Source organism: Nothoprocta perdicaria, unplaced genomic scaffold, assembly GCF_003342845.1.
Source record: "Nothoprocta perdicaria isolate Ctin4 unplaced genomic scaffold, notPer1 scaffold_17, whole genome shotgun sequence".
Taxonomy (NCBI): Eukaryota; Metazoa; Chordata; class Aves; order Tinamiformes; family Tinamidae; genus Nothoprocta; species Nothoprocta perdicaria.
Genome location: NW_020454871.1, coordinates 7,126,678 through 7,153,512, shown reverse-complemented (window position 1 = coordinate 7,153,512; position 26,835 = coordinate 7,126,678). Strand labels below are relative to the sequence as shown.

The following is a 26,835-nucleotide window of genomic DNA, read 5'->3' as shown; positions in this document are numbered from 1 at the left end:
TCATATTCCTAAAATTTAGAAATCACACTGCAATAAAGGATCTTCAAACGAGGATGATATCTTTGAATGTCTCACAAGATACAGTTAAGGCAATAGCATAGGAAACTATTGAAAAAGTAAACTTTTATACTCACAGATACTTGGAAAAAGATTGCATCACACAAGTACAGAACCAAATTGATGCTTCCAAGTTCATTTTCAAGCAGAAAGACAAGTATGCAAAATGATTACAATGGTACACATCTCAGTATGTTCAATTGCAGAAAACACACAGTTCTATTGCTAATAATTTAAAATGGGTTCTGCAGAATGCAATAGACTGACAGATTAACATTGAGAGGGAATTTTTATAATATTTACACTAGATGCCTCATCCCCTAAAGACTGTTAAGACCCAAAGAATTCTTGTCATTGATCTGTGAGGAGTACATCTTACACACATCTTGAATGTGTACTTCTAGTTCTCCTACCACAGAGTCCTGCAAAGAGAGTATCTTTTGGAGAGTATCTCCCAAGCCACTTCACTTAGGGTACAAAGTTGGCCTTTTGCCCTCAGACAGTGTCACCCAGGATGGCTACACAGCCACTTGTCCTGAAAACAGCACTCCCTGGTGCTCCGGTGTATTCAGCACTGTTCTATATTCAACTAAGACTGTTAGTACTGGAGTCGGGTGCTTTCTGTTTGGTCTCATTTGAGAAAGGAGACAGAAACGTGCAGAAGGGACATGTTCTAATTTTTATTTTTAGACAGATCTTTACAACCTTGAACAACTATCAAGAAAAAGAAGTCAGGGTTGTAAACAAAGTCTGAACTAAAAATTATTAGGTAATTATTCAGGGAGTAGAATCAAGAGACTGCAAAGGTTTCTGTGAAGCAAAACGCATAGGGCTTCCCCAATTCAATTTCTGTATTTTTACAGTATTTCCTTACTATCTACTTGTCTGTAAGTACCATCTGCTTCATACTATGAAAAATCTCAGTGTCAGTTGCTTTATAGGTCTTTTTGATGTTTAAGCTCTTCATCTGCAGATCAGAATTATTACGGCACCCTAAAACAGACAGTGTAGACAGAATTCTAACTCCTCTTACTTCTCAGTGAAGATTTAACTGTAACAGTAACATGTCAGTCTACATGCAAGAAGGAATAGAAGACCAGAGAAAGGGCAATGTTCTCTTCATTCTCTCAGGCTATATTAAATTGTTTCCTTATAGTAGCATGCTTTACAGCACTTAAATGCTTATGTAAAATGGCATTAAGCTTCAAAAAGCTTTGACATGGACTTCATTAGCTCCCAGATTAATTTTGGTAAATTCTGCCTGTGATGCAAAGTCAACTGATTTACGCTGGTGGAAAATTCCAGTACGGAATTTTTGTTAAACAGTAGTACAACTGAGAAGAAATACGGAAAGCGATAAAGGATTTCAGGCATAGGATGTGATGTTTACATATTTGAGAAGAGAACTTTATGAACAAAAAGCAATTTATTGACATGAACATAGCCTCCACGTACATGCATAACGTTCTACAATGTTTACCTAATAGTCAAGTTCTGAACTTGTCCGCTATCAGTAATAAGTGCTGATCCCCTTCTCCCCTTCCTTCAAAAAGAATTGACTAGTCCTATAAGAAAGCAAGGTGACTGCTTGGAGTGATGATACCTCAAACTATGTACTATAAATATGTACTAACTTTAAATGTGTCTTAGAATAAAGTCATGGATACGAGAATGGGTCATTTTGGGAAAATGCTAGCTTTCTGAGGGAAATAAAATATGCAAAGTACTGCAACCCCTCAAATAAAAATACTTATGCTTTGAACTTAAGGCTGTATCTGCTGATTGCATTCTCAGGCTGGCCAGACCCCTCTGCAGTGCTGCTCACTCTTGCAGGAGCTCTGGAATGGCACGACACTGACAGCTATTCACAATAAACTGCCTCACAGTCCTCTGAGTCATGACTGTGTGCACTAGTGTACATCCAGTCCCTCAAAACAGGAGAAGAATTTAAGTTTATTCATTTAATAACATTCACCTCTGTATTAGTAGTGCCAACAGGGAAACTTTCACAGATAAAATGATTTAGACACAGTAAACAAGGAAACAGTTTCTGATCTGTTACGTTACAGTAAACTTGAAATCAAAGTAAATACTATAAGTTGTGAATCTAGCTCCTGCAGCACAATCTTTTATTTCTTCCCAAACAGGGATTAATGTTAATAACCTCTGTGTAGTGAATAGGTATCATGAACAACTTGGGAGGAAGATGCTAACATTACTGATAAGCACCTATCTGTTCTGTATGTCTACACCAGTCATTTGTACTGAACTTGCCAGGGTATTTGTCTCTAATATCAGAACTATTTCTGCTTAGCCTCATGGTATTCCAATTCTGGAGGCAGTTTTGCAATGGAAACTTAGGCTTCTTTTGAGGTTAAAGTGATACAAAAAGAAAAGAGATATTTTCTTTTCGCACTGCTCCAGGAGGCAATCTCCTAGCACCTACACCACATATGCAGCACACCACATATGCAGCCAAGCTCCTTCCCCTTGCAAAACTTTCGGCAGCATAGTATAAAAAGTGGAATATAATGGGCTTCTGCTCATTGCCCTTTCCTTGTCTTGGTCTAATTTCTGTGTCAGAACTGAATTTTATCTCTCTTTTCTAAGTCTTTTTTCTCCCTCAGCTTTGGTGCTCTTTTTGTGCCTTGTTCTTCTTAGTCTGCTTCTCATGGAAATTCCATGACTTACTCTCTCCTTGCTTTTCAGCACCTCCTTCTCCCTTCCCTCCCTTCTTACCACATAAAATTTCTCCATTCCATTTACATTTTTTCCTTCTTTTCAACATGTCTTTGCTTGTATCCCAGCCACAGTTGCCTAAAGGCACATCCTAGGAGCAAAATGATTTGGTTACATTATGTTAGGAGATGGACATGGGCTTTTCAGTCAGAGGGATTTTTAGCTGGCTAATGGCTGGCCATCATTGTGTTGAATCAGAACACAGCAATGCCATGTTAAAAATGAAAACAGTTGTTCCAAGATCCACTATTAGCTCTCAGAAGATTGTCAGATGTGTCCACATGACAACAAAACAGATAAGATCTTCGGAAGGATTAAAACTATGAAAAACATGGTCTCTGCAACTGGCAGCTAAGCGAGTGCTTGAACTCATCTTTGATTGGAATTGAGGACAACAACTTGGCAAGGTGGTATTTTGGTGCCCCCCCTTGCCTAAGGACACTTCTGGCTTCACGGATGGCCGCAGTGTGGGAATCAGGGCAGGTGGGAGGTCACACAGGCCTGAGTACATGCAGAGTACGCAGGAACAGGGAGAGGAGGCTTGGAGTGGTCAAGAGCAGCTAAAGGAAGGAAGCGTTTGTACACTGGAGCCTCTTCTGTGGTTGCTGGTATGGGGCTGCTGAGATCACCAGTGGGAGACAAAGGCCAGCGGATTGTGCTTTTTGCCGGAGGGGCCAGACTACAAAAGAGAGCAATGGGTTGCTGGATGCTTTCAAAATGAAGTGATAGCAAACTGCTGTGTACACATTCATTTGCTCTAAGTCAGACAGCACCTCACAGCAAATAACTTTCCACATTAGTCCTCAGCAGAAATGTGAAGAAATCAGCAACTACTGCTTCAGCATAGTAATTCAAATACTATGAAAAACACAGTCGCAGATTTTACTGAGAAAAAATCACAGGGGGGAGTACGTGACATTGCCATATTGGAGGGAGAATGCTAGGAGGGAGGATATCTTATTGCCATGTGAAATGGTGAGGTAATGGTAACATTATTTTATAAACTGCATACACATAAATGACAACTTTAAGCTTAATGTGCTGGAATGCCTTGAAATAACAGAAAAAGAATTCATCTGACCAGATAACAGGCACAGAACATCGCTAACGACAACACCAGCAATAAAACCAAGAGGAATTTTGTAGACTTACATTGACCTGGGTTGCAGACCAACATTCCTCGTGCATGTGTCAAGTAGAGTTATTTCTTTACTTTTTTCCTCCCCAAAAACGTTAGCATAGGAAAATATAACAACATGCCAGATGAATCTATCATGTGCTATCATCTACTAGCAACGAAGGCACATGAAAATGAGGTCAAGATTGTGCTGTACATTCTATAAGAAAGTAAGGCAGAAGTTACTGAATGTACCTATAAAAGCAGTCCAATACAAAATGGGAAGTGTCCTGACTAGTCTGTTATTTGCTAGAAAAGCATGAAGTCTTTGTGCTTCCCAAGAACGGAATCCTGAAAGTTGATATGACTAAGGAAAACAAAAGTGTGGCTAATATGAAATGATGACATGGATGATCATATGTTTGTTTTTTTCCTTCAGTAAACGTTTTGGAGTGGTAAATAAATGCAAATTCATCGGTGTAACATAGAGAAGTTTTGCTCAAAAACCCTAAGCACCATTTAGCAGTTCCTGTTAACTAGCATAGTTTGGGGTTATAAAAGATCATGACCACCATCAGTTCTGACAAACCCCAGAAAAGTTTCTAAACGGCCAGAAAAAAATCTCAAGCAGGCTTCTTACTGAATTTCACTAACAGATGTCATGGCAATGTTGCTACCTAATTTTGCTGATGCCTGTTGGGCCTGGAGAGATCCTACAGTACCACATCTTTTTTTTTTTTCCTCACAGTACTATTTCTTGCTGTAACATTACTATCGAGACTGTTTCTTTACTTATTTTATTTAACATGTTTTTTTCTTTTTTTGGCTCTTTCAAGGATTTGATTTCACAGGATACAGAGAACTTTCAACTCCCATTGGCTACTTTCAAAGCTGAAGATAACAACACTCTGGGGGACAGACCCATTCAGCTCATAGAGGCTTTGTAGCAGCAAACTCTCAATAAATGTTTACATTATTAGGATGTGTTCTCCTTTAGACATCCCAGGGGTACACTTTGGCAGCAAATATTTTAATGGAACTATTTAAATTGATTTCCTTTTTTTTCTCTTTAATTTGCTGTTCTGTTTTGGTTCTCTTTTCCTGGTTAATCCCGTAGACATAGGAACTCCTATGGTTTCCCAAATACATCCACTATATTTATCTTTTGCAACGCTTTCTGTAATGCCATCTTTTGCTTCAGTTTTCTCCCAAAAAAATTCTTTTAAAATTTCTTCTCTTTCAAAATGCAAATGCTTATACCTACTGTAACATCATTCAAGCAATGCTTTCCTTTAAATAGCAGAAGAGCTGCAGTTCTGATCTCCTGTTAGAAAGCAGCTAGAACTTGGAGAGGCAACAGACACACCAGACTGTTGTTTCTTATGTTCTCAGTCTCAGCCTAAGGGTAAAATAAAATTTGAGGACTTTTGGAAAAGTTTCACATTACTGCTTTCTAGATTTGGGGGCCTGAAAACTAAATCATGTTTTATTCATTAAAAAATACTTGTAAAGTTTTCTTTGATGAGAGCTGACTCAAAAATAGTTTCACTGTTGGATTTCCTCTTCCTTTGAATGTATATATCAATTGAGGAAGTTGTAATTCTCAATAAATAAGCACATAGGCCAAAGAGGAACCAGTGCTGCTCATTATTTAGGGAAATAATTTGGTTTTTATTGACTTCTTTGTGATGGCTGAAGAGGAAAGTAATCAACAGTTCATGTTGGGAGGCTCCTGGCACTTCCTTCCAGCAAGCACAGTAGTTGTGATTTTTGCTATATAGTACAGTCTTGCATATTTGCCAAATCCTATGTGCCTTGATTTGTGTTATATGACCAAATTAAATCTATCTATAAAGCTGAACAATTAAAAAACACAATCAAAAATACTATATGTAAAATACTGACTTGTTATTATCTATGTTTCAGAGTGTTCTCCAAAGGTTGACAGATGGAGACCTGTGTTAGGAAAACTTAAAAAAGGGATTATATCAAAAAGCAAGACTAGCTAGGGATTCTTTTGTTCATCGTCATTAGGAATTTCTGACGCTGAGGGAAAAACTGTATACTTGTTTTCTATTACTACTGATGTTCCTACTTGCCCTGTTCGGAAAAATAGCCACTGAAGTAAAACTCAGGCCTGGAAATTCAGCCTTCTATTGATTTGCAGAAGAAATCAAGAAATGCAGAAAAAAGAAGAAAAAAGTAAAAAGTAGAAGCAGATTGCTGAAATGCTATAAAGGTTAAATCCAACATGTGCTATGTATAATAAAATGAAATATTTTCTTCATGTTTTATTCAAGAAATGAATCTTACAATTAATGAATTTCATAACCTTCTTAATCATGTTTAACTGATTCCAAAACCATTTTCATCATTTACACTTTGACAGGTGTAAACCCATTTCTAGCAGGAAAATATTGCTGAAGAACAGCACTCAGTTTTTTTCTGAACAATTGTTAACTTAAGGTTCAAAAGATACTTTGACAATAGCAATACTGTACAACCTCTAGGTATTTTGTTTCCCAAACATCTATTTAATTACTGACACTCTCAGATAAATGAATGTTCAAAATTTTTCCTTCTCATGTTTTTATAGATTCAATATATTTCAATAAATCCAAGTAAATGTTCCACGGAGTGAACTTATAAGCATCATTAAAAAAAAAAAAAAAAAAGTGAATAAATCAGAATAAATCAAATCAGTGGCATATCATGAGAAGAAAATTTTAAAATATGCCATTCATTTCTTCTTTCTATTCTTTCTCCTCTTGTCACCAATCTATTAGCTAATAGGCAGAAGAGCAGTTAGTGATTTGGCACAGCAAAAAAACCCATGTAATAGCGGGGGTGCATCATTCCTAGCCTGCTAGGTGTGAGTACCCATGTACAAAAACAGACATGCCGGCTCAAAGGTCCCTGCCAATGGGTCCTGGAAACGATCTCAAGTGCAAAAAGAGACAGAAACCACTGACTTCAGTGGAATGCGAGGCATGTTTTCTCCTTTGTTTTCCAGCATGTTTGACTATTAAAAGAAAACATTGTCTCTAGCTTTGAATCTTTCCAAGTGTAACACTGGTCAATGCTGAGAGGTGCTGAGCACTTGCTGGGAAGGCCCAAAGCTCTATTAATTTCCATTAAGGCTGCTGCAGCAGTGAAAGACTCCTGACACCGAAGCACGTTTGCAACTTTCAAACTGAAATGGTTCTGTGTAATAAAACTGCCCTGCTGGTACTAAATCTAATCAGGACCACGTGCCCCATCTCTCATGTAAGCATGTTTTGGAGAATACTTTCTACAATAGCTCATCTGTGGATTCAACCACAAATGAAATGTCTTGCTTATGTTGCACTCCCTTTCCTGCCTGCACAGAATAAAATCAAATGTTTCTTCAGTTATCAGGCAACTTGTATTTCTTACTTCTTCAGCCTGAACATATTCACCATATAACTCTGGGGTTACTGTATTTCTAAATTCCCTATGCACATATATACACTTGCAAATACAAATATAGCAGCTTTATTTAGCCATAAAAACTGGAAACAAGTATGGAATACTTTTGACTTTTAAGGTCTTTGTAGAGTATTTAATCACTAACAAGCTATTGCTTCTAAAATATGTATTTATATAAAGTCAACAGGGCTGTAAGAATTGCTAAATAATTCCATCAGCAAAAATAGCCATACAGATCTTATGGTTTATAGAAATAATGGAAATAGAAATTAAAAAGAATAAAAGTTATTAAGTGTTATTCTTACTCATACACTCCCACTATCAGCTAACTCAACTAGCCATTTTCCAACATCTATGAGGAAGTCCTCACTGCACAGTTAGAGCTTATTATTCCCTCCCCTGCCAGGTGCGTGTGCAGTAACGCTCCGCAGCTCCGGCTTCCCCAGAAGAACAAAAGACCAAACGGTTTCTTGTACACTTGTGGCACTGTCACCACTGTCTCTCAATACGTCTTGTTGCTCAAATGAGTCAGATTCTGATACAAACTGCTGTTTCATTCTCTTAAAAAAAATCTGAACAGGCTTCTGGTATGCCTGTCCCCCAGTGTGCCATTTTTGTTTGTTTCTAATTCTTAGAGAGCTCAGTAGCCTTTCAAGGTTACTCTGCTGTTGTTTACTTGGAGTTGCTCCTGAATGCGCAAGGACCCTCCGATTTGACACAGGAAATCATTAAAATTCCTAGTATTCCTGAAGCAAACTTATGCATACTTCCTTCCTCTTTCTTTTTCCTGTAAAGACTGCACAAAGCTGCACATAGCTTTGAACAGCAAAGAAGACGCTTTTGCATTAGAAGTACTATTATACTTCATTGATCAAAAGTATATTTTAAATGAATCATCTCTCAAATGTAAACTAATGACAAATTGAATGCATTTATTTTTTATTCAATAATATTTTGCTGTCCTTAAAGTTTTCTCTCTGAGGAATTCCAAATATTTCATTAGCATTAATGAGTTAGTCCTCATAACCTGCTTGTGAATCATTGTCCCATTTTACAGGGGAGGAAATAAAGGCAAAGAGATCAAATGCCCTATCTAGAGTCACAAGAGAAATAGCAATTCTTATATTTCAGCAAAGGTCCCCACTGACATCTCTGTCCCAGGGCTTGCACAAACACACAGCCATTTCCAACTCTACTGAACCTACACTCTGAATGGACAAGATGAACACGTTAAGTGGAAATGGAGACACAGAGGGACAAAGTGACTTTCCTATAATCACATAGACAGGAACTCAAATCTCTGATGCTACGCACCATACACAATAAAAATGTCCCACTTGCTTGCTAGGTAAAGTCCAGACATATAATTAAATGCCAAAGGAATCACACTAGCTTTTCCTTCTGCACTGTCAACTCTTCTGTTGTTGTTCTTCCTTTTTAAATACAAAGGCTCACAAAGAAATGTTTTGTTAACTGTAAATGATCCTAACTTTTCAGGCTTGACCTAGGGTATATGTTGACTATTCAGTATCTGAATATTTTAATGTATTATAAAGATTAAAAATAATGTTTTCTTACTGTGAAATTAAGAATAAAGCAAAGTTTCCTTCCTATTCCACACCAAAAGAGATTAAAAAAAAAAAAAGGTTTCAGTATCTTTTCTGTAATAGAAGTGTTTTTGTACAATGCTTAATTCTTGTTAAATTGGGCCTAAAGCAATTAACCTATTTCTTACTGTTGAATTTAATTGTAATTTGACCTAATTAAAGACTAAAATCTGTGCTACACCTGTGTGAATTTCCTTTTTATATAGAGTCTGAAATACATCACAGCTGGAACAGGCTGAGCATAGAAGAGTGAGATGATTTTAAGTATGGGGCTGCTAGGCTTTCATGGAGAAGACAGTCTGCTAATTTCAGTAAGCATAGAACAGGTCTAGTCTAATCTCTCCCTGCAGCTGCGGAAATTACTCCAGATATATGCCAGTTAACAGGTGAAACAAGACATCCATTTATAAGGAATGATCCAGAATCTAACGAAAACACAAGGAAAGGCTGTATTTTTAACAGCATTCAAACCACTGATTTCTAAGATTTTGAGGCAAGTGGCCTTGATATCTCTCTACTATTTGTTTATTCCATTCCATTATGAAAACAAGGAAATGTATTTAGACCACAACTAAACTTGCCTGTGAGCTGAACTAGTATGACCCGGAATTCCTTATTACATAGGTCATTCCTTATTTTCAACCAAAGGTAAATCATATCATCTCAAAGATAGTATGTAATTTGTCTTATATTTTGGTTTTAAAATAAGTATTTTGAAATAGTCCTTCTTTTCAAAGGCACAGATTGTTCAGCATTGCAAACTATTGGTGTTTAATAGTTGCTCCAAAATAAAAATAAGGACCATATATATACATATATGTGTGCATATGAATATACACATACTTGTACATTCATATATGTATGTGTATATATACATGAGACATAAACCTATACCTATAAACAGTTTGAGGTTCATTCTACTGAGTAGTATGCATTTGAGCTTGTACAGAGACTGCACAGATGTATCTATGTATCTATTTTAGAAATCTGAGCATCCCACACTAAAGTATAGATGACCAAAAGTGGAAGGCATTCTGGAGTGTTTGAAAAGAAAAATATGTACATATATAAATATTTTGTAACAGCTTGCTGGAGCATAAGAAGTAATTCGACAAGACCTCAGTTTGTGGCACCTGTCATTCTCCTAAAGGTTGTTTTGCCTACACAGGAGACATCATGGGATGTCTGAATATTTTGGTTTCTACTTCAATTGCCTGAAAAATGACCAGCAAGCAAGACTATCATATTTTGACAACTGGAAAACACTTGTTTGGCTGTTTTTGTTAGAACTTACTGAGTCTTTTTGTCCGTTTAGGTGGATGCTCAGCAACATACTTTCACCTCTACTGTATATGAAGAGTCTCCTTCACATTGTAACAGGGCACATTGTAACAGCAGGACGCAAGGGAGGTTTCAAGATTTGACTCAGCTCACAGCCTACCAGAACTGTACAAAGAGATCCTATGACCCCATAAATATAACAAGTTGTAAAAGGCCATGGATATGTCAACTGATTCATTTCTCTCTTACTGGAAAACTGACTTTGCTGCAGTAACATGCTGTACTTTAAAGGTCACTGTGAACAGGGCTCTGACAAATCAGGCTTCACAACCACACAGTAAGTCAATGATAACAAAACAAGAAGCTTTAAAATAAGTAAACAATAAAGTAGGTAGAATAGGCAGACTTCTACTCTAGCCCTATTATAAAAATAAGTAATCCAAGTAAGAAAGTAGCACATCATCTGTTGACTGGAAGAACATGAAGAAATGCTCATCGCAGTATTAATTATGATCCACGGTGTTAAGATAATTTCTTTTACTTCCATTTTATTGATATCAACAGTAGCTGTTCCAGTAGCTACTCCAGAAAGGGAAGAGTTGCATATACTTCTCCTTCCTATATATTAACTACTAGATATATGTACACAATCTGCTCATTTCTTCAGAAAAAGATATTTAAATTCCTAAGAAGAAATTATGCATCAAGCTTCCCACAATGGAAGCTGGAATTTCATCTTTGTACATCTGAAAATAGAGTGATAAGACTGAGAACAGATTGATGAGACTGGAAATAGAATGATGACATCAAACAAATTTAGATAAAATATAAAATATTAAATCTTTTGGAATAACAAAGCAATGACTGGTAGATCATCAGGTTTGCAAATGAAGGAGTTTAGCAAGGTTATGCTTCTGGCATTCATGAATAGCCCATACCAATTAGCTTCCTCTCTAGATACACTAAATAGAGTATTTTGCTGATAATTATTACTTCCTGTGTCTTTTATGCACATAGAGACTCACAGCAAATTTATATAATCTAGTTTTATCTGCATGCATCAATCTGCTTACTTGTCTCTCAGAAGACAGGGACATCTTGCACCCACGAGACTTGCCCAAACTTTCCAGTTTCTTACCTAAGTTCAGAGATAAGAGTTTCATAAATAAATAAATAAGTTTTCTCATGTATTGGAAGTCTTGTTGTTGTGGAGCATTCTGTTGTAGTTTAAGATTATTTTATTCTTACAGCACTATTATATACAGCAGTATATTAACCAGACTTTGGATCTAGCAAATCTTTAATCAAACAAACCAGGCTACCCTAGGTCATAATCTTTACTATTCCTACCATCAAATATTTGAGTTTCATTTGAATAGAGTGTGCATTTTATTCTTTATTTTAAGCCTTAGTCCTAAATTTGAAATTAACTTACTGTGCCCTGAACTCTTGTAGAGTACAGATCTAAACAAACAATGTCAGTTCCCTTTTTACCTAAACAGCTTTGAGCTACTGTAACAATGACAATAATGCTAAAGCTGACTAATTAAATAGGGATTATGTTTTGGTTTTCATTATCACAATAATCAAAGTGTGTAATATATTACTTTGCTGGAAGCAAGAACAGGTAAAACACTGGATATATCTATTTTGTAAAATAGACATACTGCAGAGATTCCTAATCTACAGTTAATTTGTGCAACATATTCATTTGGCATGACACAGCGCCATTGGAGATACTAGTTTCAGCACATGAAATAGATTAGCTATGTTTACTAACTGATTTTAATGAAAATAATACAGAATTTTAATCATAGTAAAAACAAGATGTCAGAATATTTCTTGTGGTCACTAAAAATCAGATTCTATGACAAGAATGTGACTGGTATCAGGATTCAGCATGGCTGCTGTGGTTTGTTCTCATAAAGAAGAGCATAGATAAAAGGTATGCGATGACATAGGCTAGAATAGATGTCAGCTGAACCCTGTACAGATGCTTGTCAAAAACTGTAAATAGTTCTGCTTTGATATTACAATTAAATCACTTCATAAATACCGAAATACTTTGTTATTTGTATGTGTCATTTTCACTGACGTAGTGTGAAAATTCCCAAGGCGATTTCTGTATTTTTTCTAAGACTTCCTTTTCCTCATTTAAAGCTGAATGATTTCCTTCTATGGTTTTATCAATGGGCCAGAAAAGCTGATAAGATTGCTTCCTTCCTCTGTTAGATATGTTTGGACTTTTGCCATCCCACTTTGGAAAGTAATACATCTGCTCTCTTGTCCTGTATACCAGCAAGGAGTAAAAGGCAGCTAGCTCCATTCATAAAATGTGACCAGACGATTGACGTAAGTGACAGAAAAATAAATAGAAAGGCAAGTTTAGATCAGAGCTATTCAGGGCCTCAGCCGCTTTATCTCTAATAATCTATGGCTGTAAGAAAGATCACAAGAGTACTACAAAGCAAATCTCTCTTCCTCAAAGAACTACCTGATTATGAACTACCGTGAATTCCCTCTCAAGGGAGGTAGTAACAGTCCTAAACTCTCAGCCTGCCTTTCCCTTATTGCTTCACTCTTCCCTCCTCTCTACCACCCATTACACACTTTTCATAGACTGCTCTATTCTTATCAGTTCTGTGCACACCACAGCAAAGTAGGTGCGAGGGAGATGAAAGCATGACCTCCTTTAATCCTGCCCTGTACCTCTCCTGTGAACAAGAACTGTCAGGGCTACAGCCAGAAGTTATTCTGCACTTGTTCTGTGGGCAGGTTCTTTCCCTTCCCACGTCATCCCTATAGCAGGAAGAACAATTGTGGACTTAACAGATACAATTTCAGTATATACACTACATGTCCTTGAATACCATATTGGACTTCAGCCAGCACACGAGTGAAGCAGATACACAGAGCTTGAATCAACTCTTGTATATAAATGTTAAGAGACAGGAATCATTAAGTTATCTATTTCCTGAATATAAGCATGAAGGCAGCAGCTATTTTTACAAGATAAACAATATCATATCCTCCTGGACCTGAAGGAAAGTCTTGAATTGCTATATATTGCTTTAACTAAAAAGAACACCCAACAATCGGTATAAAGTTCCCATAGCATTTTCGTGTCGTTTTGAGCCATATTTAATATACGGGAGAGTCTTCTGATACAATTTTCCTTGGTTCAGATGTAGCATTCTCATTTTTTTTTATCTAAAAAGATATTCCCCATAGTGCTTAACAAAATCTAAATTTTATGTTTTCCTTCCACATATATTTCACTGAGAGGTGGTAAGATTTCTCTTTAAGTTAGCATGACCCTAACCACAGATCACCAGTGTGGAATGGTACAGTGGAGCTTTTACACTGCCTCTCTGCCTTGTCTGGATCTCTCAGCTTCAGCTGGAGCAGCACCGGTTGGGTCTGCAACCATTAACTGGTTCTGGCTACCGCACCAAAACAGATGTGCGCAACTTTGCAGCTACTTTGGGCAGCCTGCTATGCTGCTGTCTTCAGGATGAAATAACCAGGGTTCTTCCATCTGCAAGGTCCCTCTCCATCCTGTATTCCTCTTCGTACATTATCTCTTGTTTTCCTTTAACTTCTCATAATAACTGGTATTCTCCCAGCTTCCCTGTTCTCACCATTTCCCAGTCCTCTGCTATTCTTCTCCATTCGTAAGATTCCTTAGCTTCATTCAATTTAAGCACAGTGTTTGGAGATCTCTTCTAATGCCTACTTTATGAAGCAGGAGGAGAACCACCATTTTATGCCTGCAGTTACTTTACTCTTCTGATTTCCAGGCTGAATGATGTCCTCAGTTGTATAGCCAGTGGGACTCACAGCCTGCTCCTGCAGGGCTGGGAACACCTGAATCATGCTGGGTGTCAAGGCTTACTTAAAGGGCTGAACTTTGTCTCCTGTGTTACAGCAATGAACAGGCTCAGATACCTCCAGTATAGGCCAAAGGCCCTTCCTTGCTCCAACAAATATAAAGATATTGCAAATTCTGGGCATAGTTTTGAATCTCCTAGAAAATCTGCAACATGCTTCCTGTCAAAAAAAATAGTGTGAAAGGCATATATTGACTATGCCTATGTCCTATTACACAAGAAATTCTTTTCATGCTTTTTCTTAAGGACAATATCTGCATGATAACTGGTCTATTTAAGAAATTAATTAAACAAGTGTGCAGCAAAAATGTGGCTACTATATACCTATTAAGTACATTTTCATTATTTGTTCCTTTAAATTCTCAAATTCTGGAACAGCCTAAACCAACAGATTCTATGCTTCCAAGCTTAAAAAGAAAAAAAGGAAAAAAAAAAAAAGTGTCATCCATTTAACTGCTGAGCATGGCAACTGCAAGAATATGGAACAAATTAAATTCCTAAATTATGATTTGGTTAAGTTGAACATGGTTTGGAAAAACTGCACTTCTAGTGAAAATCAACCTCTTGAGGAAATTTTAGAGGTGAGGTCATAATGTGGGCTACTTACTGCCAGAAGACAACAATGTCATCCCACGCTGAACTGCTGATTGACCTGGCAGGAATCTGAATATTTGTGATATTAAAAATACTAGTGCTCAAAAGATTTTAGCTTTCAAATGCATTTAAAGCTGAGTTTTAACTTTAAAATCTGAAGCTTTTACCACTGTAAAAGCAATATTATCAGGGTGAGAGAAATAGAACATTAAGAAAACTTGTGAAGTAATTGGTTTTAATTTTCCATGACACAGAAATATGTGGTCTAGTGGTCTAAGTACAGTAGCAAGAGCCAGGAACTCCAAATTTCCAATTCTCTGAATCTCCCAGTTGCTAAAGAAAGCTCTTCTGACCCTTGCACCTTCGTTTTCTGGAGAGAAGAAAGTCCAGTAAGAAGCAATGGCAATGATCTAATTTTTAGTAGAAAGAGATCTATAATTTTGAAATATGATGGAGAAATTTCCCCAAATTGGACCATTTAAGAGTATTACAAAGACTACTAAATCTTGAAGTATAAAATATATATATTTTTTTTTTATCAAATTTGCTTCTTGTGGATAGTGACAAAACTGCTTTTGCACACGAGCTGGACCTTTGCAGAAAAGACCAACAAAACATAGTTGGGATAAAAATACACAAGATTATACAAGAACAGAACAATGTTCTACAGGAAAATCTATATAATTTTCTAGATAATCAGATCCTTCTCTTTGAAGATAGTTTGAAGAAATTTATGGAAAAATGTTTATTATAATAATGATGATCTGGTATTTATAGATATCTTGTCATTTTCTATTAGAACTGGAAAAGCATCCTTAAAAGAAAGGAACAGACTTCCATGCCTGCAGCTAAACACTTCAGTGAGTGTCTGATTGTTTTAGACTTTACAATTTTATCTATAAATTTGTTTGCCCTTGCTGCTACATTCAGCAACAGAAATATAACATAAATCACATATATAGACTACAGAAGATGAATGAGCATCAGAGCAAGTCTAAAATGGATTTGTGATTCGTTAGCAGACTGTTTGTTTTTTTTCTCTCTGTTACCAAGTTGCCAGTGTATTCTACATTTTCACAACAATTCTAAAACCATGTACGACAGTCAGTACCTCCTAGAAAAATTATATAGCATTTTGTGCTCCCTCCTATATTGTGTCTGTTCATCTACTAGTGAACATATATGTTTCTTGAAAGGCATTGATATTAGATATCAGAAACAACCTCCACATGAGTCACAGCTGTGCCCAGATAATGGAAGAAGAATGTGAATTGCAGCTGGACAAATGCAAAACCATATATTTTCAAAAATATGTCTAGAAAGTTGACCGGATACTGCAGCTTAATATATATATTCTGCCTTATTAATTAAATCAAGCATTGAATAAAAACCATGAGATGGATTCTGCTCTTACAAAATCAACTGGAATTCTGACACTAACTGTATAGAAATGGGAGCAGACCCTTAATAGAAATTATGAAACTAAAGACATTTAGCTCAAAAGCAAGTTAATTTTCATTCTCTGTACAGAGTCTTTCATCAGAACAGATCTTTCTCTTTTGTGTGTGTGTGTTTCTGTCTCAAACTGCCTTCACCTCAGACAGCCTATCTCAGACTATAACTAGCTCTAGATAACCTTATGCCATTTGCCTTTGGCTTTTTGATAAAGTGTTCTTGATAATTTAGTTCTTTTGCAGAACTGTAAACTCTGACCATTCTCCTCATTTCTGAAAGCCCTGCTCAAAGCTCCGTGCTACAGAAGAGCTACATGGTTCCAAATCAACTGGACAGGTTATCTTTCCAGCCACATGTTGGCTAGGAATGTATGGCATTCCCAGCCTTGGACACATAAACGTAAAAGCTGTAAAGTAGACCAACTGTACAAATCAAAAATTGCTTATAAAAAAATTTCCATCTGTAAACAGCTTGAAAAACTGCACTACAAGTGATTTGACTTAAATAACTCAGTGATTCTGCAAGATAATTTAGAAACACTTTCTGCACAATAGTTCTTGGTCTCTTATTTAACTATTTCTTTAAAGATTTGTCACTCCAAATGCATATTTTGAATGGTGTTCCCAGAAACAAGTCAGCAGTTTTTTATTCCCAGGCTTTAGTTGACAAATCAGAGATAGGAAATTATGGATATAGATTTTATAAATATAGTTTCCTTTTAAAGTATTCTTCCAATTCCAGTCCTCCACATCCACTCATCCACATCTTACTGAAATATTTCTGTCATTTCTTTCAACATATCCTTTAGAATTTATATAAGTCCTTTAAATTTACAAAGTCACTCTTTAAAATTCTCTCTCATCTTCTGTAACAATGCAAATATTTCCAAACAACAAGAGATGAAGAGGTTAGGCTACAATATTACTTTGATTTTGTGTGTTAGTGACCTGTTCTCATCCTGTAATCTGTGATCACGTGGGGTTTTTTTTGTGTTTGTTTGTTTTTGAGTGATTCTTATACTAGTATTTCTTTGCAAGTATTAGTGAGACATACTGCTTTAATGTCATTTCAAATGGAGTCTAGAAACTCCAGCTCTAAACCCAACCTACTGTGATATCTACTGTACAAAGTCAGTATTAAAAGATCATTTAAAAGACAGAAGCAGATATTCACTCTAAGGCATGACTATCCCCTTCCTTACATTTCTAGTAGACTTTATATGTCGGTTCTTAAATGTACCAAGTGTTATTGTTTCCACCTTTCAAATAGGTCTCACTGTCACAAAGTTGTTCCTGCTATTCAGCATAAATTTTCAGTTCAATTGTAATGCTTCAGTTTGTATTGCCCCAATACTCTTTCAGAATGGAATCCCTTTTAAAATGTGGTATTTTGATGGTTTGTTTCTTTCACAGTTCGTATTTTAATGAATACTTTACAGGAAGTAATCATCACAATTCTCTTGTACTATATTTTGAGGTATAAGTTAACAAAACCATTGGGACAGCCAATAACAGAACAGTATCAGTATAGTTTGTGATTTTTACTTAAATAGTGTAGAGAAAAAAAAAATCCTTTTATTTGTAGGCTGGGCATATAAATATTATAGATGTTAAGCTTAATGATTACACTTTCAAAATTTATTGCTGTCTAGTTGATGCATCTAAATCTCAGCAGATGAGTTCTAGCAGTGGATTATTCTTTCTATGAACCTATATATGCAAATCTCTTGATCACTCACTCAACTGCTGAAGCTGAAGAAACTCTCCTTGCTGCTACAGTCAACACAAAGTGGCTGCCAAACATCTGTCAGAAGTTGAACACGACCCATTTCTAAAGTGCAACCTGAGTGGACAGCAAGTGGTTGGCCTCTTCTGTCTAGACTGCTGTTGTTACCCCCCTCACCTCTGTGTAAAAGGGTCAGCCAGGAACCTGCAGGCCAAAAAGAACATGATCCAGATGACTAACACTTTTCATTCAAGCAATTCACTTGCACACTCTTTTCTCCCACCTGCATCAAGACACTAGTAACAGGAAAGCAAGATTTCAAAGTCAATAGCTATGAAAATAAAATGCCTGGCAGAGGTTCTAAGAGAACGCATGCCCTGGATTTAATTTGTTTTATGTAATGGGCCTCTAAAAGTGAAAAAGCATGTGGTGTGCTCGAGGTCCCTTCTAGTTAAAGGACAAGAACAAGTTCATTTATGGTCTCATTTTACTCCTTTACTTTTACAATCTTTTTCATGTGAAGGTGTTCTTTTTTTCTAATCTATCTCGTCATTAATCCTTTCTGTGGGACTTCTACCTCTAATAAAAAGCTGTCATCCAAAGAATGCAAGTCCCTCTTAAGCTTCCCAAATTAGGTTTACATTGAAAAAAGGTAGGTACTACAAGCCTTCCCTGACAGTCCGGTAAAGTCATTTATGGGAATTTATTAAAAAAATATGAGGGAGATGTCTAAGTTTGCATGCCACTACTTCAGTAACAGCAGTTTATAGATACTCAGAAGCTGATTTTTGAAGGGTTGATCACTCAGAAATTCAACTTAATCTAGTTAATAATTTACAACACATATGACTACCTATGAAGTTCTACCCACACAAGGATACTGCTACCTCCATAGTATAGCAGTGTGTCTGTAATTAGCTAAATACAATTAGGTTGGCAAGCTGGAAAGATTTGGATGTTGAAAATTAACATGAGCCTGAAGTCAGGATAGCATAGTTAATAGGTCAAGATCTCAATCTGAGTTGAGCTATAATGAGACTGGAGTAATGCCGTGATAGATCACAGTAGCAATGGAAGGGACCTGGAGAAATACAATGTTGATGGGGTCTCAAATTTAAATCGTTTTTAAAATGTGCATTTTTGCCACTTAAAAACACTAAATCTTCTGAAATAAGAGGTGTTCTACACAGTCCGTGTCTTTTTTCCTTGTGGGAGGTATCAGCTTGCAAGATGACCCTATTTTTATATCAACAAAACCTTTAGCAGTTAATCTTTATTATACATTTTGGTATCCATTAGATTAGGTACGAGAATTTGTATAGCAACAATTGTGATTAACCACACAAATGTCTCTTTCTAGTTCCCATAGCATTATCTCTTTTTTTCTTAAAAAAAAAGTATAGCTGTGAATTTTATTGCATTTTAATTCACTTTTAATAGCTTAAATGCTCTGATTCATGGGAAGTGCTTTTTGCATTTAATCATATAGTATCCAACAGGTTTATATTAAATACTTAATCATACTCCTCCTGTCTCAGTTTTTGCTCTAATGTATAAAAACAGAAACATTCAGAGAATTACCAGAGGAGAGAAAGATCGAGGAGACAATTAAAAAAATTAAGTACATATAACTGCAATTAGGATTACTCATAAACACATCACTGTAGATGTAGCAATCGCAGACTGATGACCATTCTCCTGAAGCTTGAGTTGAGACTTGGGATTTGACTGAATACACTGGCTTGAATACATAATAATAATAAAAAATCAGACTGAGATTGGAATCCAAATATTTGTAAGTGCTATGCTCATAATACACGGGATATTTTGACAAATACACAGTTAAACACAGTCTCTGCCCAAGAAAATATAAAATCTAGAACAAGGTAGCGTTTTTTTCCAATCTACAGGTTTTGAACAAAAACAGAGAGTGATTGCAAGCTTAACCCAAACATCATGGTTTCTATGGGCTCTGGCTAGACTTTTGGATTATATCAACATTGTTTCCAAATGTCACTTTAGGAACTGCCAGACTGAACATAGTAAAACACAAGGAGTTTTGGCAAGCTGGTGCAACAATGAGCGTTCTGCTGGGCTGCTCTGCGGAATATGTGATACAGGCAGCAGGGATACCACAGATAACCATCATGAGAGCCTGCAAGAACATATTGGAGGACTCTGTACATCTGGGTGTTTCTGCAGACTTCCTCCTGTTTTCCAATACAGTTGTCTTTATAACAACCCGAGAGCAATTCAAATTTATGATTGGCTAAGATCATCAGGAAACGTGGCCTTAAGGACACTATCACATGCATTCTTACCTACACAGATGAAGTCTAAATGATTTGCTCAAAGTCATATTTGAATCTAGATCTAAGCTTCTCATAATTCAGAAATAACCTGTTCCTCTAGTTTGAGTCCCTAAGAAGTTAAATATTTCAGTTCAGTCAAACATATGCATGTTTGAATACTCCTGAGGTCTCCTCAATCTGCAAAAGTAGGCCAAGAAATCTCATAAAAACGTGTGCGACTTCAAGGGAAGTTCCATGCAGGGTGTGGCTTGCAGAGCAGGACTTCAGGAAGTGCTTGTTTTGTTCAGACACCTTTTCCAAAGCCTTTCTATTGAACTGATTCTGTGCATACACTATTGGATATTTATGTTTGAGCTATACAGATCTTATATTCTGACAGATATTATACTTTCTAGTCTGATAGATATTATACTTTTTAGCTATACAGATCTTAAGTCTGATAGATATTATAATTTATAGTCTCATTTAGTTCATATTGCTTTTTATAATCTTAGAAATTTTAAAAGCAGTTCTTCATTAATAATATATTTTCCATTTTGTTTACACCTACAAAAGTAATGCATTGTTGTTTTAAGACTTCTGATAAGTGTGATGAATTTTCTTAGATAATTATTTGCTTTGAGAGAGAAAAACATGTCAAGGGATTAGTTACTTCCTATAATGATTTCCACTGAATATGCTGGGTATCTTTCTCTTGGTGAATGCAAAACACTCCTTACTTCAATATTATCAGAATATCATCTACTAACACAGATGCTGCAGTATATGATTGCTGATACTTTCTCCATATATAAGAAATACAGCCTCACAAAAAAAAAAAAAAAAAAAAAAAAAAAAAAAAAAAAAAAAAAAAAAAAAAAGAATCACTAGCACTCTAGTGCAACAAATGTTCATATGATTAAAAAAGCAATCACTGCTAAACGGTAATTTCTAAAAGAACACTTCTCAAGGACTTGCACTTGAAACAACTTCATCCTGGTAAGTTAATCATTTCCGTCTGACTTGTGCAGACACTTGGATCTGTTAACACAGGCAGAAGTGGCTCCCATGTGGTAACCAAAAACGAAGTGAATGGATTTTTTTAACTTGTTTTCTCATTATAGATTTGATTCTGCCACTTTACACAAGGTAACTATCTCAAATACGAATTCTGACACGAACAGGACTACATGACAGGCCCCAGTATCATTTCAATCAGAAAAGTCTAAGTACAGCAGAATGCAGTAGCAAAAGATGTGTTTACTGCTTCTGATTTTTAGCAGGGCACACTATGCCAACATTTTTAAGCTTCAAAACAGATCAAACTGTACAATTTCATATGAATAAAATGTATTTACTGGAGATTTTAACAAGTAGAAAGTAGCCATAGGCCCTCTGAAAAATCAATCTGCTTACCATATGCTTTACAAAACAGCCTTCAAAGTTCTAGGTTTTGCAGATGTGTGGTCAAAAACAAAAATGTAACATTTTGACTATTTCAGTCTGTTCCCTTATTAAACTTGATGTACTGAATACAAATAACAAAATTTGTAATCATGCAGCTTTTGACAGCTGCAGAAATTGCAACCAATAGCAGTATGAAAACCAGGCCAACATTATTTAAGCCTTACCTTCCTTCCACTATTGTTACTGACTCAGTTAAGATGGCATTATAAAAGTGAACAAAGCAAAGATGTTTTTAAATGGAAATCTGTATCTCATGACCTTGTATTTACCACCACTGCGAGTTAACAGTCCAATGGGATGCTTAGTTTAGTCAGTGAAAAAAATTAATACTGTCTTCTATAAGTTCTGTAAACTTTGTTTCAAATAATTCTGAGGCCATCCAACTCTTTTTTTAAAATGGCATATCAATCTACCTCTCTTTTTTTTGATCAGGCCTTTCTTCTTTTTTATTTTTGTCTCAAAGGTTGTTTTATGCATAAATGTATATAAAACACATTTCATTACATATTACATAAATATTCAAGTTCTTCTGAACATGCGTAGATTTTTTAATCTATATTATCTTTTGACATCAATTTGTTCAAATCCAGTCTCTTCACTCACCTGCTTACTTCTCATATACAACTTACCTCTTAATTTATTCTAACCCATTCACTAATTCATTCTACATGCATATATCATGCTCAGCTCTTCGGTCCCCTGCTAATGCTGCCATCTCTCCCTTCTCTGTTTTTAGCTCACTGGCCCTGGTCTAAAAGCACAGACAACACAGGAGATGAGGGGATCTCAGTGGGTTTTCTAAATTTCAAATTCTTCCACAAACAGCAACAAGGGAGAGCAGGCTCTGCCTCAACAGCCCCTCAACAGCACCAACTAAGCTCTGTACAGCTCTGACTCCTGCTACGGTGAGGTGGGGAGGACTTCTTCCCATTGCCACAACTTCCAGTGGCTCCCATGCAGCAGGAAAACACTGCCTGGGTGCAAGGGTCTCACTAACTACCCTGAGATTTGTATTCATCCCTTCTGCATAATCATCACTGGTTTAAATAGTCCCATCATTTTGTTCAAAACATACTGATGAAATTGAAGACTGAAGTTAAAATAAAGCCATAAGAAATTAATTTGGGTAAGCATTGCTCACAAGGGGATAGAAAAACAATTTTGGATCAGAGTAAAAAAATTGCAGCTAGACGTGCCTGAATCTTAAACTCTGAAATACAATTTAAAAAACTTGCAAGTCTAGTACCTACTGAACTTTTCTATAATTGATTGGTTTATGTAATAAAATTTCCACTAGTGAAGGGGCATGTCCTGTTTTAGAACATTCCTGAATTTTACCAGGGTAATGTGATACTCAAAACTAAATCCGGATTTAATTTTGTATTTTCTCATTTCTTCTACAATAGTTAAAACTTCCCCATTTGTAACTTTAAGTGGAATAAAGAGAAATAAATACTAATAAAAGGAATAAATTTGGATCTAATTTTTGTCTGGTGTCCATGATAAATATCAGGAGAAATTGACTTGTCAGTTATTTTGAAAATATTAGCTCTCAACAGATTAACCAGGATCTAGCAGTGTAATCTTGTCATAAATCTAGAAGCTACATTCCTTACCTAGCTACCTTAGTATTGGCTCAGGTATCTTATTCTTTTGAACTGATTGATTAGACAGATTTATTATGAGAATTTTATCAGCATATGAGGTGACATTAGGATTAGGATTTCTGGCTTCACAAAACAGACAAAAGAAAAAGGACACCAGAAATAAAATTCATATTTAAATTAGCACCTTTTCCACTTTATTAATTGTTATCACTCAAAGATAAAAATATGACTTTTGATCAGCTTAGCAGTCTAGGAAACTCTACCTCAAGCTCTAGTGTACACAGTAGCAACTGAAGCAACGAGGCCCAACTTTGAACCATCTCTAAGCACCCGAGCAAAGCCATAACAGAAAAGAGGAGGAAGCGCCTGGCAGCAGAGGTGCAATGTACCCTGGAGGGTATTCTGTTCATAACAACTCAGCTAATCAACAGTCTCACCTACCTCCTGCTAAGCTGACATTGTGTTTCAGTTGATAATGCAACTTCTCAGAGCCACTGGGTTTCAGAACAAGTTGTACTTGGCAGATCGCCACAGCACTGAGTGATCCTTCTCCTGCGGGATTCCAGAGCTTCCACAAACACAACAGGTCACTTTCCACTAATGTGACATAAAAGAAAGAGATTGAAAATGTCAGTGTTGACACTGGTTGCCTGCTGAAATCAGTACGCAGAGCCAAGTTTTGTTTACAATGCAGGCATGTTAAAGGTAAATCATGTAACTCTCCCTTCCCCACCAACATCACTCTCTCCCCACACGCTAATGCTGCCACAGTGAATAGCTGCTTGGAGTCTGAAAAGAATGGTTGTATATTAAATCATTTGGATTACTTTTAATGATGCACATCTAGCTGTAGGAGGATAAAGGATGAGAAACAAATGCTATATTGCCTGTCTTCTAGAGAAAAATTAACTCCACCTGTAGTACTGGAATGAATGGACAAATATGTGGCAAAAAGCACTTCAGAAATTTCTCTTGGACTTTTTTAAAACCCATCTGCAAAAATCACCATTTGGTATAACATCTCAAGGAGCTTTTTTTCTTTTGTTGTTGAGGTTTTCCCACCTTTAATATATTTAACGAATGGAAAGTATAGTATTTTGTCTGTAGATTGAGGGCTGCACAGGCGTCGTCATTTAAGCTCTTGTTCAGGAGGAATAACTATGTCTTAAGTACTTGATTTAGAAATACAATGGAAGACACTTTAACCAAGATTGGCAAAACACAACACTTCTTTTTTTCTTTTCAGATCAGATGAAAAGCTACTGTAAATGTAGCTTTCACATTAGACAAGCAAAATCAATCCTATATTAATATCTATGTACTATATCAATATACTATATCAATGGCAGTGTGAATGTTAAGCATGAATGATTAAAATGACACATAGGAATATGATCTGGAAAATGCATTAACTTTAACATCAGAAAGTATGACTGCAAAACCACAAAATAGAAGATGAAAAAATGTGAAAATACTTCAGACAACAATCCACCAGTATTCCTACCAGTATGTTAAATACTAAGGATGAGAGAGGGATATGCTCAAATACACAGGGGACTACCTACTCTCATCCAACAGGCTTATAGCTATCTAGATTCCCCTCCTAGGATCTGCTATGTTTATATCAAAAAAAAAGAGACTCTCACAAAAACTGTCTAGCTCATCTTTGGTGTTCCATAGCTTTTCAGATTCGAGCTATTTGCTAATGTAAAAAATAATGGGATATATAAGATGAAACAAGATTGCATTATCATTGATGTACTTAGAGCAGTATTTTCAACTGAATAGCCTGCTGTCTCTCAAAAGCCTATTTAGTAAGTAAAACATTCTGATGTTAAGTATTATTTAAATTTACAGGATCTTTTCTACTTGTGGGCTATATTCATAATTGTATAAGCTGATTTAGTTATCCTGATTTTTCTTTGAAAGTCTACTTTTTTTGGATTTTAAAAGTTTCTCATTTATGTCATGCTTTTGTAGCCTAGTTGCGTGGCATCAGCAAGGGCTGGCTGGCTACTGATGGCTTCTATTCTGTGTTTTTCTTGTAGCCACTTATGTAAACACTGGAGCTGGCTGATGACCAATCTCCCTATCTCCGCAGATTATCTCCTCTACTTTGATATATTTTCTGAAGCTCTGAGGTGTCTGAATATTAAAATAAAAGTAGGGATGTTTTTCCGAATCCTTTCAGTAAATTCATTAATTTAATCATTGTCAAAATTTATCCTACTGGAGAAGTGGGATCCCAAATCAATTAATATCTGATGATTATCATTTTTACTTTGGAAACAGCAATAGAAACCTGCATCAGGTATCTATAATGGAAGGATGGTCTCAAATATCATTTGGCTTCTTTGTGCCAAGGAAGACTTTTTAAAAGGTGTTATTTTGTATTATTTTCAAATTATACTATGTGCTATTTTTTGAGCCTCTTCTTATAGCAGTATAAATAAATCTACAAGATACAAACAGTCAGCAACTGTGATCCTACAGAAGTCCTCAGAGTGCACTTGAATATGAATTTGTTGCTTAGAGAATTTCCAAAGAGAAAGTAATGTGACTTCTCAAAGACTGAGTGCAAGAAGTCATTTAACATAAGAGAATTCAACCAAAGAAATATCTTAGAGGAAGGTGAAAGTGAATATGTATAAAATAATTACTATATTTTCTGTAGATTTTATTTCTCTGTTTTGGTCAGTTGTAACGCACAGGGTTTAATAAAACCCAAGCAGTGCCAGGTGGACAGGGTATCTCTAGACCTGCACACCAAAATATGGTTTCCATGGCTGTGGAAATCTTCAAGTGTGTTTTAAAGACTTAGCTCAATGCCCAAATTGGTTTAGCTGAGATGTCAGGGAATTCAATGTTAGGCAACTTTGCCTACCAGACAGAACCCAAGCCTTGTTGCAGATGTGTTAAGTCACCCATCATAACAATAACTCAGAATGTTATGCAGTTTAAAATGGGCTATCATGAGGTTTGATCTAATAATAACATATTAGTATTCAATCAAGATTTTTGAAATACAAGATTGGCCCATAGGACCCTGGAGGGCACTGCAGAGACAGCTGCCACCACCTATATTATACCTGGCCTGAAGGTTATAGAGCATGTTTATATAGCCCAACATTGAAGCTGCAGAGCTACTTAGAAAAGGCTTCTGATCTAATAAGCCTGAGCAGAGGATTCTCCTATTGCAGAGGCACTGCTTCGAAGAGGCTCCCTTGCTCTGCACTGTGCAGTACCATGGAAATATCCTGAGACCCTCTACATCCTCACAGAGCAGGCATGGCACATGTAACAGCCAGGCTAACTTCTCAAATGACCTAATATATGCTAAGCCTGGTTTTGATAACAAATAAAAACATGGTGGCTTCCTATAAGGAAATATTGATATGAATCATCCTATTTAAGAAAAGGTATATTAGAATAGCATGAATCACTGTTTGTTCTATGCAGTATTCCAGTACAATACAGGTACAAGTATTATTCACCCAGACGTGTAGTAACTTTAGTAAAGCATTGCTCCTAACTATTCTAGACACAGGAACATTC

The 26,835-nt window shown here is 36.2% G+C and overlaps 1 protein-coding gene across 2 annotated transcripts in view; it reads right to left on the bottom strand.

The window, feature by feature from the left end:
• NXT2 (nuclear transport factor 2 like export factor 2) overlaps nt 1–26,835 on the bottom strand; it is a 62,144-nt gene that overhangs the window by 19,055 nt on the left and 16,254 nt on the right. Inside the window, exon 3 of one of the 2 annotated variants that reach the window (XM_026035996.1) lies at nt 23,722–23,877. The exons of the other annotated variant lie outside the window; for it this stretch is intronic. The gene's annotated coding sequence lies outside the window, so the exon portion shown is untranslated. The remainder of the gene's footprint in view (nt 1–23,721; nt 23,878–26,835) is intronic. 2 annotated transcript variants of the gene reach the window in all.